Source organism: Macaca nemestrina, chromosome X (genome assembly GCF_043159975.1).
Source record: "Macaca nemestrina isolate mMacNem1 chromosome X, mMacNem.hap1, whole genome shotgun sequence".
Taxonomy (NCBI): Eukaryota; Metazoa; Chordata; class Mammalia; order Primates; family Cercopithecidae; genus Macaca; species Macaca nemestrina.
In genome coordinates this window covers 68,011,759-68,027,750 of record NC_092145.1, presented here as the reverse complement: position 1 = coordinate 68,027,750, position 15,992 = coordinate 68,011,759, and the positions used below count along the sequence as shown (strand labels likewise).

The window sequence follows — 15,992 nt, the reverse complement described above, 5'->3', positions numbered from 1 at the left end:
TTTCCAAAATTAATGAGAAACACCAAATCACAAATTGTTCAGCAAACACTAAGTAGGATAAATACCAAAATCTACAAATACCCATATCATATTCCAACTGCAGAAAACCAATGACAAAAAGAAAATCTTGAAAGAAGACAGAGAAAAAAACTTTATTTTCACACAGAAACAAAGATAATAATTACACTGGACTTCTCTTTAGAAACCAGGCAAATAGCAAGAGAGTGGAATGAAATATTTAGAGTGTTGAAAAAGAAAACACCATAAATGTATACCCTTACTATCCACCCACAAGAATTTAAAAATATATATTTAAAACCCCACAAACCTAGAATTCTGTCTCCAGGAAAATTTCCCTTTAAAAGTGAAGGAAAAATAAAAACTTTCTCAAACAAAAATTGAGGTAATTTGTTACCATACCAGTAGAACTGCATCACAAGAAACATTGAAAACTCTTCACGAAAAAAGAAAATGATATACGTTGGAAAGTTTGATTTATGTAAACAAAGGAAGAGCACTAGAGGAGGAATAAATTAAGATAAATTAATATTTTTGATTTCTTCTTTTTGTTTTGTTAGTTTGTTTTTTTACAGGGTCTCACTCTGTCACCCAGGCTGGAGTGCAGTGGTGTGATCACGGCTCACTGCAGCCTTGACCTCCCAGGCTCAGGAGATCCTCTCTCCTAACCCCCTCCACCCCCCAGTAGCTGGGACTACAGGCATGTGCCACCACTCCCAACTAACCTTTGTATTTTTTAGTAGAAACAGGGTTTTGCCACGCTGCATAGGCTGGTCTTGAATTTCTGGGCTCAAGAGACCTGCCTGTCTTGGCCTCCCAGAGTGCTGGGAATACAGGCATGAGCCACCATGCCCAACCAATTTATAAAAATTCTTAGTTAATCTAACACATAATGGTCTGTTCAAATAATAAAAGCAATATAAGCAGGAGGAGCAATTCTTATATCAGCTAAAACAGACTGTAAAGCAAAAGCAGTGAAGAAAAGACAAAGAAGGTCATTATATTAATATATTGATAAAAGGATACATCCAACAAGAAGATATTACATTCCTGAATATACCTGCACCTAACTCTGAAACTCCCAGATTAATAAAACAGTTACTACTAGACCTAGGAAAAGAGGTAGACAGCAGCACAATCATAGTGAGCGTCTTCAACACTCCACTGACAGAACTAGACATAGCATCAAAGCAGAAAGCAAACAAGGACTTAAACTGAATGCTAGAACAAACCGACCTAAAAGTATTTACAGAGCACTTTATCCAATAAATGCAGAATTTACATTCTTCTCATCGGCATGTGGCACATTCTCTACAATAGACCATGGATTAGTCCATTTTCACGCTGCTGATAAAGATATACCCAAGGCTGGACAATTTACAAAAGAAGGAGATTTAATGGACTTACACTTCCACGTGGTAAGGGAGGCCTCACAATCATGGTGGAAGGCAAAAGGCACTTCTTACATGGTGATGGCAAGAGAGAGAATGAGAACCAAGTAAAGGGGTTTCTCCTTATAAAACCATCAGATCTCGTGAGACTTATTCACTACCATGAGAAGAGTATGGGAGAAACCTCTCCCATGATTCAGTTATCTCCCACTGGGTCCCTCCCAAAACACATGGGAATTATGGGAATACAATTCAAGATGAGATTTGGATGGGGACACAGAGCCAAACCATATCAGCCCATATGATAGGCCAAAAAACATGTACAATTTCTTTCAGTTCAGTTCAGATTTTGATTATTTTTTGTCTTCTGATATGTTTGGGGTTGGTTTGCTCATGCTTCTCCAGTTTCTCTAGTTGTGAGAATAGGTTGTTAATTTGAGATCCTTCTAACTATTTGGTGTAGGCATATAATGCTATAAACTTCAATACTAACACTGACTTAGCTGTGTCCCAAAGATTGTCATATGTACTATCTTTGGTCTCATTAGTCTCAAAGAATTTCTTGATTTCTGCCTTAATTTTACTATTTACCCAAAAGTCATTTGGGAGCATGTTGTGTAATTTCCATGTAATTATATGATTGAATTTGTTAGTATTGATTTCTATTTTTACTATTGTGCTGTCCAAGTGTGGCTGGTATAATTTCACTTTTTTCAATTTGCTGAAGATTGTTTTATGTTTGATTATGTGGTAGATTTTAGTATGATTTATTTTTTTCCCAATTTTCTGAGTTTTTAAATATTTGATTATGTGATCAATTTTAGAGTATGTGCCATGTGCAGATGAGAAGAATGTGCATTCTATTGTCTTTGGTTGGAGAGTTCTGTAAATGTGTATTAGGCCCATTTGGTCAATTGTGAGTTCAGGTCTTGAATATCTTTGTTATTTTATGCTTTGGTGATTTGTCCAATACTGTCAGTGTAATGTTGAAGTCTCTCACTATTATTGTGTGTAAATCCAAATTTCATCATAGTTCTCTAAGAACTTGCTTTATGGATCTGGGTGCTCCTCTGTTGGGTGCATATTTATTTAGGGTAGTTAGGTCTTCTTGGTGAATTAAACCCTTTATTATTATGTAATGCTCTTTTTTCTTTTTTGATCTAACCACAGTAAAAAAAAATAAAGGAATCCATGATTTTGTTCTTTGAAAAAATTAATAAGATACATAGATTACTAGCTAGACTAATAAAGACACAAAAGACAGAAAATCCAAACAAACACAATTACAAATGACAAAGGGGACATTACCACTAACCCACAGAATACAAAAAATTCTCAGAGACTTACTATAAATACCTCTATGCACACAAACTAGAAAATCTAGAAGAAATTGATATATTCCTGAAAATATACAACCTCCCAAGACTGGACAAAAAAGAAATTGAATATCTGAACAGACCAATAATGAGTTCCAAAATTGAAGCAATAATAAAAAATCTACCAAACAAGAAAAGCCAGGGACTAGATGGATTCACAGCTTAATTATATTAGATGTACAAAGAAGGGCTGGTACCATTTATACAGAAAATATTCCCCAAAATTGAGGAGGAGGGACCTTTCTAACTTGTTCTATGAGGCCAGGATCATCCTGATACCAAATCCTTGCAGATGCACACCAAAAACAGTAAAAGGTAAAAAGAAAAAGGTATTGTCATCAGGACAATATCCTTGATGAACACAGATGGAAAAATCTTCAAGAAAATACTAGCAAACCAAATTGAGCAACACATAAAAAGCTAATCCACTATGATCAAGTATGCTTTATCCCTGGCATCCAAGGTTGTTTCAACATATGCAAATAAATACATGTGATTCATCATATAAACAGAAGTAAAAACAAAAACCACATGGCTGTCTCAATAGATGCACGAAAGGTTTTTGGTAAAATTCAAGATCCCGTCATGTTAAAAACCCTCAGTAAACTAGGCATTGAAGGAGCTACCGCAAAATAATAAGAGCCGTCTCTGACAAACCCACAGCCAACATCACACTGAACTGGCAAAAGTTGGAAGCATCACCCTTGAAAACCAGCACAAGACAAGGATTCCTTATCTCACCACTCTTATTCAACATAGTACTGAAACTCCTGGCCAGAGCAATCAGACAGGGGAAAGAAATCAAAGGCATCCAAAAAGGAAGAGAGGATGTCAAACTATCCCTAATCGCAGATGACATAATTCTACATCATGAAATTAACCCAAATGCCCATCAACAGTAGATTGGTTAAAGGAAGTGTTGTACATATACACCATGGAATACTACACAGCCATAAAACAGAATTAGGTCATGTTCTCTGCAGCAGCATGGATGGAGCTGGAGGCCATTACCCTAAGAAACTAATGCAGGAACAGAAAACCAAATACTACTTATTCTCACTCAAAAGTGGAAGCTAAACCATGAGAACACATGGACACAAAGAGGAAAATAACAGACACTTGGGCCTAATGGAGGGTGCAGGGTGGAAGGAGGGAGATGATCAGAAAAAAATACTATTGGGTACTATGCTTATTACATGTATGAGGAAATAGTCTATACAACAAACCCACATGACACACAGTTTACTTGTATAACAAATCTGCACATATACACCTGAACCTAAAATAAAAGTTAAAAAAGTCTCAATACATTTTTAAAAAATCAAAGTTAGATGAAATATCTTCTCAGGCCACAGTGGAATAAAACTAGAAATCAACTGCCAAAGGAACCCTCAACACTATAGAAGAGCATGGAAATTAAACAGTCTGCTCTTGAAAGATTTTTGGTTTAACAATAAAATCAAGATGGAAATTTAAAAAGTATTCAAAATGAATGATAATAGTGACACAAGTTATTAAAACAGCTGGAATATAGAAAAAAGTAAACAGTGCCAAGAGGAAGGTTTATGTTACTAAACGCTTACATCGAAAAATCTGAAAGGTCACAAATTAACAACCTAACATCACATCTCAAGGAACTAGAGCAACTAGCCCAAACCAAACCCAAAGCTAGCAGAAGAAAAGAAATAACAAGGATTAGAGCAGAACTAAATAAAATGGAAACAAAATCTATGAAAAAAAGATCAATTTAAAAAAAGTTAGTTCTGTGAAAAGATACAAAATCAATAGAACATTAGGTAGATTAATCAAGAAAATAAGAGAGATGATTCAAATAAGCTCACTTAGAAATAAAAATGGAGCTATTACAACCAACACCACAGAAATTCAAGATTTTTTGAGACTACTATGACCACCTCTATGCACACAAACTAGAAAACCTAGAGGAAATGGTTGAATTCCTGGAAACATACAAACCTCTTAGCTTGAATCAGGAAGAACTAGAAATTCTCAACAGATCAATAATAGGCAGTGAGATTGAATCAGTAATTTAAAAATTGCCAAAGAAACAAGAGCCCAGGACTAGATGGATTTAAAGCCAAATTCACTGGACCTTCAAAGAAGTGATACCAATCCTACTGAAACTGTTCCAAAATATTGAGAGAGAATACCCTCCAACTCATTCTATGAAGCCAGCATCACCTTGTTACCCAAGCAAGGAAAGCACATAACCAAAAAAAGATAACTATAGACCACTATCCCTGATGAACCTAGATGAAAAAAATCCTCAATAAAGTACAAGCAAACCAAATTCAACAACACATCAAAAAGATAATACACCATGATCAAGTGGGTTTCATCCCAGTAATACAGCGATGGGTCAATGTACTCAAGTCCAGAAACGTGATTCACCACCTAAACATAATTTAAAACCTAAAGCATATGATCATCTCAATAAATACAGAAAAACATTCAATAAAATCAAACATTCCTTTATTATAAAAACCCTCAACAAATTAGACATTGAAGGAACATAATTAAAATTATAAAAGCCATCTATGACAAACCAACAGTCAGCATCATACTGGAAGGGCATACACTGGTGGCATTATCCCCATAAGAACTGGAACAAGAGAAGGTTGCCCATTTTTACCACTCCTGTACAACATAGTGCTGGAAGTCCTAGCCAGACCAATCAGGCCAGAGAAAGAAAGAAAGGACACACAAATAGGAAAAGAGAACGTTAAAACATCTATCTTCACTGGCAATATGATCATATAAGTAGAAAGTCCTATAGATGCTATCAAAGGATTTCAAGATATGTTAAATGACTTCAGTACTGTTTCAGGATACAAAATCAACATACATAAAATTGTAGCATTTCTATATACCAATAAGATTCAAATCAAGAATGAGAGCCAAATCAAGAATGCAATCCCATTTACAATAGTCACAAAAATGTAAAATATCTAGGAATACATCTACCAATGAGTCGAAAGATCTCTATAAGGAGAACTACAAAACACTCCTGAAAGAAATAATAGATGACACAAACAAATGGAAAAACATTCCATGCTCATGGATTGGAAGAATCAGTATTGTTAAAATGGCCATACTGCCCAAAGCCATCTACAGACTCATTACAATTTCTATCAAAATACAAATGCCGTTCATTTAAATAATTAATAAAAAAACTATTATAAAATTCATATGGAAGAAAAAAATTGGCCTAAATAGCCAAAGCAATCTTAAACAAAATGAACAAAGCTGGAGAGTTATCACATTGCTGGATTTCTAATTATACTACAAGGATATAGTAACCAAAACCAAAACAGAATGGTACTTATATGAATATAGACATATAGACAAATGGAACAGAATAGAGAATCCAGAAATAAAGCTGATCTTTGACAAAGCATCCAAAAGCATAAATTGGGGAAAGGACACCCTATTCAACAAATGGTGCTTGGAAAATTGGATAACCATATATAGAAGAATGAAACTAGATCCCTGTCTTTCACCATATACAAAAATAAACTAGAGATGGATTAAAGACTTAAATCTAAGACCTCGATTAATAAAAATTCTAGAAGAAAACCTAGAAAAAACTCTTCTAAACATTGGTCTAGACAAAGAATTTGTGATTAAGACCCAAAAAGCAGATATAATAAAAATAAATAAATAAATGGGGCCTCATTAAACAAAACAAAAAAAAGCTACTGCACAGCAAAAGTAATAATCTTCAGAGTAACAGCCAATTCACAGAATGGCAGAAAATGCTTGCAAACTCTGCATCTAACAAAGGACTAATATCCAGAATCTACAAAGAACTCAAAGAAATCAACAAGACAAAAACAATAACATCAAAAATGTGGGCAAGTGACATTAGTAGACACTTATCAAAAGAAGATATACAGGAAATGCAAATCAAAACCACAGTGTGATATCACCTTACTCCTGCAAGAATGGCCATAATCAATAAATCAAAACATAACAGATGTTGGTGTGGATGCAGTGAAAACGGAACACTTCTACATTGCTGGTGGGAATGTAAACTAGTACAACCACTATGGAAAACAGTGTGGAGATTCCTTAAAGAACTAAAAGTAGAACTACCATTTGATCCAGCAATCCTGCTACTGGGTATGTATCCAGAGGAAAAGAAGTAATTACACACACACAAAAAAAAAACACGCACTTTTATAGCCACAATTCACAATTGCAAAAATATGGAACCAGCCCAAATACTCATCAATCAACAAGTGGATAAAGAAATTGTATGTATGATATATATGTGATATATATAATGGAATACTACTCAGCCATATAAAGGAACAAATTAATTGCATCCACAGCAGCCTAGATGGAACAGGAGATTATTCTTCTAAGTGAAGTAACTCAGGAATGGAAAACCAAACATTGTGTGTTCCCACTCAAAGGTGGGAGGTAAGCTATGAGGATGCAAAGGCATAAGAATTATACAATGGACTTTGGGGACTCGGGGGATAATATAGCAGGTGGGAGAGGGATAAAAGACTATAAATTGGGTCCAGTGTATACTGCTTAGTTGATGGGTGCACCCAAATCTCAGAAATTACCAAAAAAGAACTTAATCGTGTAACCAAATGTCACCTGTTGTCCAAAAACTTGTGGAAATAAGAAATAAGAAAAAAAGATATACAAATGGCCAAGAGAAAATGCTCAACATCCCTAATCAATAGGAAAATGCAAATTGAAACCACAATGAGATGCTACCTTACCCCTGCCGGAATGGATATTATTAAACATTTAAAAAAATATATAGATGCTGGCCTGGATGTAATGAAAAAGGAGCACTGTTCCTTTTAGACACTGTTGACGGGACACTGTTGATGGGAATGTAATTTAGTACAGCCCCTATAGAAAACCATATGGCGATTTCTCAAAGAACTAAAAGTAGATCTGCCATTCAATCCAGCAATCCCTCTACTCTGTGTCTATCCAAAGGAAAAGAAATCATTATATCAGAAAGACACCTGCACTTGTATGCTTACCGTAGCACAATTCACAATTGTAAACATATGGAATCAACCTAAGTGTTCCTCAACAGATGAGTAGATAAAAATAAAGTGTTATATGTATACACCATGGAATACAACTCAGCCACAAAAAGAAGAAATTAATATCTTTTGCAGTCATTTGGATGGAGCTGAAGGTCATTATTCTAAGTGAAGTAACTCAGGAGCAGAAAACCAAGTGTTGTATATTCTCACTTATAAGTGGGATTTAAGGTATGTGTATGCAAAGAAATACAGAGTGGTACATGGACGTTGCAGAATCAGAAGGGAGGAGTGTGGGAGCTGGGTGAGGGACCAAAAAAACTACATTATGGGCACAGTGTACACTTCTCAGGCTACAGGTGCACTAAAATCTCAGATTTCACACTATGCAATTCATCCATTTAACCAAAAGTTACTTGTACACGCAAAGCTATTGAAATACGAACAATAACAAGAAAAAGTAATTTTAAAAAGAATGTATTGGGTCATTATACTTGTGGATGAGTGAAATAAGTGACAGCAATGTTATAAAGGACTGAAAGGAGGAATTGAGAACTGAGAATACTCTGTTATAAGGCATTTGTACTACCCCTGAAGTAGTATAGTGGTATTTGTAAATGGAATAAGACTAATTGTAAATATATATTGAAAACTCTAAGGCAAACACTAAAGAACATTAAAAGTTTTAACGGTTTGATTTTTAAAACATTAAAAATTTTAATAAAAATTTTAAATTCCTCTTAAATTCATGTGGAACATTCACCAAGATAGGACATATTCTGGTCCATAAAATACACTTTAACACATTTAAGAGAATAGAAATCAAAGTATACCCTCAGTCATAATGGAATTAAACGAGAAGCCAATAACAGAAAGACAGCTGTAAAATAAAAAAATACTTAGAGATTAAACAGTACACTTATAAATACCACACAAGTCAAAAAAAGAACCCCCAAGAAAAATTCAAAAGTATTTTAAAGCAAATGACAATGAAAATATAATTTATCAAAATTCATAGGATGTAGCAAAAGCAGTGCTTAGAGGGAAATAAATAGCATTGAATTAATTAATATATTAAAAAGGATAAAGAGATAAAATCAGTAATCAAAGCTACCACTTTAGGAAAATAAAAAGATAAAAAATCTAAAGCAGAAGAAAATAAATAATAATTATTAGAATAGAAATGAATGAAATTCAAAACAGAATATCAACAGAGAAAATCAATGAAACCAAAAGCTGGTTCATTGACAAGACAAATGAAATTCATAAACCCCTAGGCAGACTAACTAACAAAAAGAGAGAAGATGCAAATTACTATTATCAGAAAATAGAGGCCATCACTATTTATACTATGACATTAAAATGATAATATAGCAATACTCAACAACTCTATATCCACAAATTTGATAACTTGGAAGAAATTAGCTAATTTTTTATAAACTACAATCTACCAATACTCACACAAGAAGCAACAAATAATCTGAAAAAGCCTATACTTATTACAGAAATAGAATCTATAATTAAAACCCTTCCACAACAGAAAGCACCATGTTCAAATGGGTTCAAAGGTAAAGTCTACCAAACATTTAAAGAAGAAAATATACCAATTATCTGCAATACCTTCCAGAAGATAAAAGCAGTGGGAATACTTTCTACCTCATTCTATGAGATCAAAATTAACCAAATACCAAAATATCAGAGAAAGACAATGTAAGAAAGGGAAACTATACACCAGTGTCTCTGATGAACATAATGCAAAAATCCTGAAAACAAAATAGTACATTAAAGTTAACAATGTATAGGAAAAATTACACACCGGCCGGGCACGTTGGCCAATGCCTGTAATCCCAGCACTTTGGGAGGCTGAGGCAGGCGAATCATGAGGTCAAAAGATCAAGACCATCCTGGCCAACATGGTGAAACCCCGTCTCTACTAAAAGTACAAAAATTAGCTATGTGCAGTGGTGTGTGCCTGTAGTCTCAGCTACTAGGGAGGCTGAAGCAGGAGAATCACTTGAACCAGGGATACAGAGGTTGCAATGAGCCGAGATCGCACCACTGCACTCCAGCCTGGTGATAGAGTGAGACTCTGTCTCAAAAAAACAAAACTAAACGAAACAAAAAATTACACACCATTACCAAGTGGAATTTATTCCACGTGTGTAAAGGTAGCTCAACATTGGAAAATCAGTTGATGTAATCTGTAACATCAGTAGGCTAGAGAAAAAAAATAATATGATACTAAAAGTAGATGCAGAAAAAGTTTTTGAGAAAATACAATACACATTCATAATAAAAACTCTTAGAAAAAAATAGGAATAGAGGAGAACTGCCTCAACTTGTTAAAGAACATCTACAAAAACCTACTGCTGACATCTTACTCAATGGTGAAAAACTAGGTGCTTTTCCCCTAAGATTGAAAATAAGGGAAGGATGTTCCCTCTTATCACTTCTATTCATCATTGTACTGGAGGCCTTAGATAGTGAAAAATGACAAGAAAATGAAACAAAAATTTATACAAATTAGGGAAGAAAAAATCGTATTGGTTCAAAGATGACATGATTATCTGTGTAAAATTTAAAAAGATTTTACAAAAAAGTCTCATAGAACTGATAAGAGATTATAGTAAGGTTGCAGGTACAAAATTAATGTAAAAAATCAACTGCTTTCTTGTATACCAACAATGAACAGTTGCAATTTGAAGTTAAAAACACATCTTAAGTGAAATAACTCTGAAACAGAAAGTCAAAAACTTATAAGTGGAAGTCTAGACTTCACCACTACACAATGTATCCATGTAACAAAACTGCACTTGTACCTCTTAAATTTATACAAATAAAAACACAAAATTGTTTAAATTAGCAGCAATAATTGAAGTACTTAAGTATAAACATAGCTAGCTAGGCTAGCTAGCTAGCTAGATAGATAGATAGATAGATAGATAGATATAGATATAAGATTACTAGAATGACTACTACAGAACTCTGATGAAAAAATCCGGGAATATATAAATAAATGGAGAGGTATCCTATGTTCATGGATAGGAAGACTCAATATCGTTAGAACAGCAGTTCTTCCCAACTTAATCTATAGATTTAATATATTCCCAATCAAAATCCAAGGAAATTGTTTTGTGGATACTCACATAGTGATTCCAACATTTATATGGAAATTAAAAGAACCCAAAATAGCCAGGAAAGTATTGAACAAAAAAAAATGCAGTGGACTGACACTACCATACTTCATTATTTACTATAAAGTTACAGTAATCGTGATAGTGTGATTTTGACAAAAGAACTGACAAATAGATTAATGTTAATAGAACAGAATAGAGAGCCTAGAAATAGATTCACACAAATATAGTCAATTGGTATTTGATGGAGGAGCAAAGGCAATTCAATAGAAAGATCATAGCATTTTTCTACAAATTACAGTGGAACAACTGGGATATCACATGCAAAGAATGAACCTAGACACAGACAGACCATCTGTTCTTTACAAAAATTAACTCAAGAGCATCATAGGCCTAAATGTAAATTGCAATTGCAAAACTCTGAATCTATTAGCAGATAACATCAGAGAAAAGCTGGGTGATCTTGGGTTTGGCAATGAGATTTTAGATACAATATCAAGACCATAAACCTTAAAATAAACTAATAAGTTGGATTTCATTAAACTTAAAAACCGTTCCATGAAGCCCACTGTTAAGAGAATGAAAAGACAAACAAAAGAATAGGAAAAGTCTTTGCACAACTCATATATGATAAAGGACTGATAGATATACAAAGAAACTTTAATCTCAACAATAAGAAATAAGCAACCAAATTAAAAAGTGGACAAAAGACCTAAACAGACATCTCATTAATTAAGACACAGATGGATAATAAGCATATGAAAACATGTTGAATATAACATGTCACTAGGGAATTGCAAATTAAAACAACTAGGAGATACCCATAAACACCTGTGGAAATAGCTAACATCCAAAATTGTCAACTTCAATTGCACACAAAGATTTGGAGCAACAGGAACTTTCCGTTTGTTGTTCATGGAAATGCAAAATACTATAATGACTTTGGAAGACATTTTGGGCATTTTTTAAACTAAAGTAAACATAGTCCTATATTTATACAAATCAATGAAGAACTTAAGTTCACACAAAAACCTATACACCAAAGTATATAGTAACTTTATTCATAATTGCTAAAAATTAGAAACAACCAAGATATGCCTTAATAGGTGAATGCATAAACCAACTGTGGTATATATGTACTATGGAAACATATTTAGCAATAAATACAAATGAGCTATCAAACCTTGAAAAGACTTGGGTGAACCTTAAGTGCAAATTGCTAAGTGAAACAAATCAGTCTGAAAAGGCTAAATAGTGTGTGATTCTAACTAGCTAGCATTCGGGTAAAGGCAAATCTATAGAGCCTAAAAAGATCAGTGATTGCCAGAGGTTGGGGGGAGGGATAAAACAAGTGACCTCTGCTATAAACTATGGACTGTGGTTAATACATCAATATTGATTTTTCAAATGTAGAGATACAACAGATTATTACACGATATTAATATGAGGACCAACTGTGTGATGGCAGAGTGGAGGTATAAGAAAATTCTCTGTAACTTCTGCTAATGTGTTTTATTAATCTAAGACTGCTCTAAAACTAGTCTATTTATTTTTTAAAGGGAAGGGGTATTTACATAGGCAAATCAATTGGGTTAGGAAGGCAGATTCCAGAGAGAAGCATTAACATGAGTGAAGGCTAACATGAATTCAAACTGTAGATGTAAATAGTCCAGTGGGGCTAGAGTACAGCATACAGAGAGGAATATAATGAAACATTACAACCAGAAAGGTAATTTTGGATGAAATAAAAATGCTTGTATTTTATTCTGGTAGCAGTAAGTGGTCACTGGAAGTCTTAAAAAGGGAGTGGAAAGGCAAATGAAAAACCACAGGAAGACAGATTGGGAAGATAGGGTACTTCTATCAAGGGATTAATGCCTGGTAGTCACCGTAGAAATGGCAAAATATTACAGAAGTCAACGTGACTTAGAAATCAAATCAATGTGAGATTTAGATAGACAGAGGATTACTAAAGTTTTTACCTTTCATAGCTAGAAGGAGGTGGTGCTATGCACTTATATAAGAATTGTAGGAGCTGCTGAAATACCAAGATGCATTAGAAATTATTCTTACAGGCCTGACTCTGTGGCTCACTGCTGGAATCCCAGCACTTTGTGAGACCGAGGTGGGCCGATCACTTGAGGTCAGGAGTTCGAGACCAGCTTGGCCAACATGGTGAAACTCCATCTGTACTAAAAATACAAAAATTAGCTGGGCGTGGTGGCACATGCCTGTAATGCCAGCTACTTGGGAGGCTGAGGAAGGAGAATCGCTTGAGCCCAGGAGGCAGAGGTTGCAGTGAGCCGAGATCATGCCACTGCACTCCAGCCTGGATGACAGAGCGAGAATCTGTCATATTTTTAAAAATAAATAAATAAATAAATAATTTAAAAAATTTAAATTAAAAAGAAGAATTATTCTTATAGTAACTTGCATAATGTCTGTGAAGTCAATAGGAAAAGAGATAACCCATTTTGGTGATTTTTTAAAAAGATTTGTCTTTATTACCATGCTATTAAAAGGCTACCTGTATATCTAGCATGTGACTAAGTGAGCCAGATTGCAGGTGTGGTGTGTACTACTGATGGTTTTTAATTATATGTGTTCAGTTTCAGAAAAAGTTTGACTTTCATAATTCAGTATTTGCATAAGCTTGGCATGGAGAACTCATGTGTGGTCACTGTTATATTGGCCTGTAATGTAAGTACTAGCTTGGGGTAAAGTCTAGGGCATTACAGTCAATTGACAGTTATTGCAGGTCATGATTTCAAAATATGAGTTTTAAGCCTTTCATGGTCATTTGAAATGTTTGATGAATTAGATTTTAAAACTGCCAATGGGCTGTTAAATTCTTTTTGTAGTTTGCATTTAGTTTGCATTTCAATTGGACTTTAAGTAGGCATATTTCCTATTATTGCCAGATGGTGCCTAGGTGATACTGAAAATCTCTGGAGAATGAGGAAAGATTATTACACTGTTAAGGGAACTGTAAGTTGAACAAAAGCTTATTTGAGCATTTGAATAGTAAATAGGAGCACTGATGGCTACTTTTCATCTAAGTTTGATCAATTTGTGACTGAAGCAGTGTACACAAAGAAGGACTGAATTGTATAATTACCTTGGGCTTGCGGTAAATGATAGCCTTATATAGAAACCTACTTAGGTCATTGATTGTCGTTATTATGTTGAACATAATGTGAAGGTTTCAGGAGAAAGATAAACAGTGATTAGTTTAATATATATTATAAAATATCATTATAGCATAAGCTATATGATAAAAATGCATATGTACCTAAGTAATTTTAGAAGGCTAACTGAAAATATGCTTTTAGTTTTAAAGGGAGTGAGTTGCACATACAAATGAGATTACACAGCATTTGTCTTTCTGTGCCTGGCTTATTTTGCTTAGCATAATGTTCTCCAGAATGACAAGTGTTTGAGGCGATAGATATATTAATTAGCGTTATTTAGTTATCCCACATTGTGTGTGTGTATATGTATATGTGTATATATGTGTGTGTACACATATATATAATAGGATCACTTTGTATTCCATAACTATATGCAATTGTAATTTGTCAATGTATAATAAAATTTTTAACTATTAAAAAGTAAAAATAATCACAAGTGAGTGGAAAAGGCCACTTTGAATTCAATATTGTAAGAGTTGTTTTGAGGCTTCATTGATAAATTAATAATGGCAACAAAAATATTTCAGAGCTCGAAAGTTTGGTTTAGAAGGTTGTTCCTAAAAAGGATTTAGAGATAGTGAGCTGTAAGTGAACACGGATAGGAGAAAAGTTTAAAATAGTTTCTGACTCTGGGATATAGAGTCAGATAGGGAGTACAGAGAATGTTTTCTTTCCTGAGTTCCACACAGAATTTAAGTTTCTAGGTTAGGTTTTATCCTTGTGTAATTCTGGTAACAGTGCATTTTGTGACTATCTTTATCAGAAACACTGGTGGCTAATGTTTTCTTTACTGAGGAATTGCTTTCATTGTGATGATCACTTGAGTGTTGTATGAGACCTTACCTACCTGGAAATGTATTCCACTGCTTGTGCTGCCTTTGTACTTTCTTGTTAACAGTTTTAGATCAACCATTATAAGTGAAATCAGGAGATGGACCTCAAGTAATTTAACACTGCTTCTTCCTTCTAGCTCCCATTAAAATTGGACTTTATTAAAATTAAAAACTACTCTGTGAAACACACTGTTAAGAAAATGAAGCCATAGAATGCAAGAAAATCTTTGTCCTAAAAATGTGTGTTTTAAGTGTTTGTATTACTGCCACTTTGGTTTGAGGAATGAGATTTAGGGAGCTTTTTAATATACTTTCTATAGATTCGCTGATGTTCTTTTTCTGTTGTGATAAGGGAAGCAAGGAAATGTGAAGCGATTACCAAGAGAAAAAAAAGGACATTATTAATACTTAATACTTGTGTGCAGAATCAACGTGAATGCTGTCCACCATAGAATTTCTGTAGTCTGTGATAATTTAGAAAAATTATAGACAGGGATGTTTTAGAACATCCGTTAAAGACTACTGATTTCTGGGCTTCTGTCAAAAATTAGGCAAGATTACTGTAGAGGTAATTGTTTATAATAAGTGCTATGATTTGCTCACAGTCACATTCACATCCATAAAGCTAAACTAAATTTTAGTAGACTGTGCTCAAACTCCTTTCCTCCTACAAATTTCAGCCTATTAAGGGATAAGTAGACAATGATTTTAATGTTACCTTTTACATGATGGCATACCTGTGGCTACCAGAAGTTGAATGTGGATAATAATTGAGAGATGTTCTTTCAGATATTTCAAATGTGTGAAAATTATTTCAACTTGCATAAGAAAAAAAAATGAAATTCCTGAAATGACTCAATAATATTTGTTATTAAGTATTTCTTATTAAACTGGAAAATAGGTTGATATTTTGATAGGAGAGTTATTATTTATTCACAAAGACTTTAAATTAAAGCTATTAATATAAGCATTCATTTTAGAGATTTATATCTAAAAGGGTATAACATACTTCG

General features: G+C 34.0%; 1 protein-coding gene across 7 annotated transcripts in view; it reads left to right on the top strand.

Annotated features, from left to right (window-relative positions):
• The window catches only part of LOC105488007 (dachshund family transcription factor 2), a 692,336-nt gene that overhangs the window by 550,694 nt on the left and 125,650 nt on the right, over window positions 1-15,992 (top strand). The window lies entirely within an intron of this gene.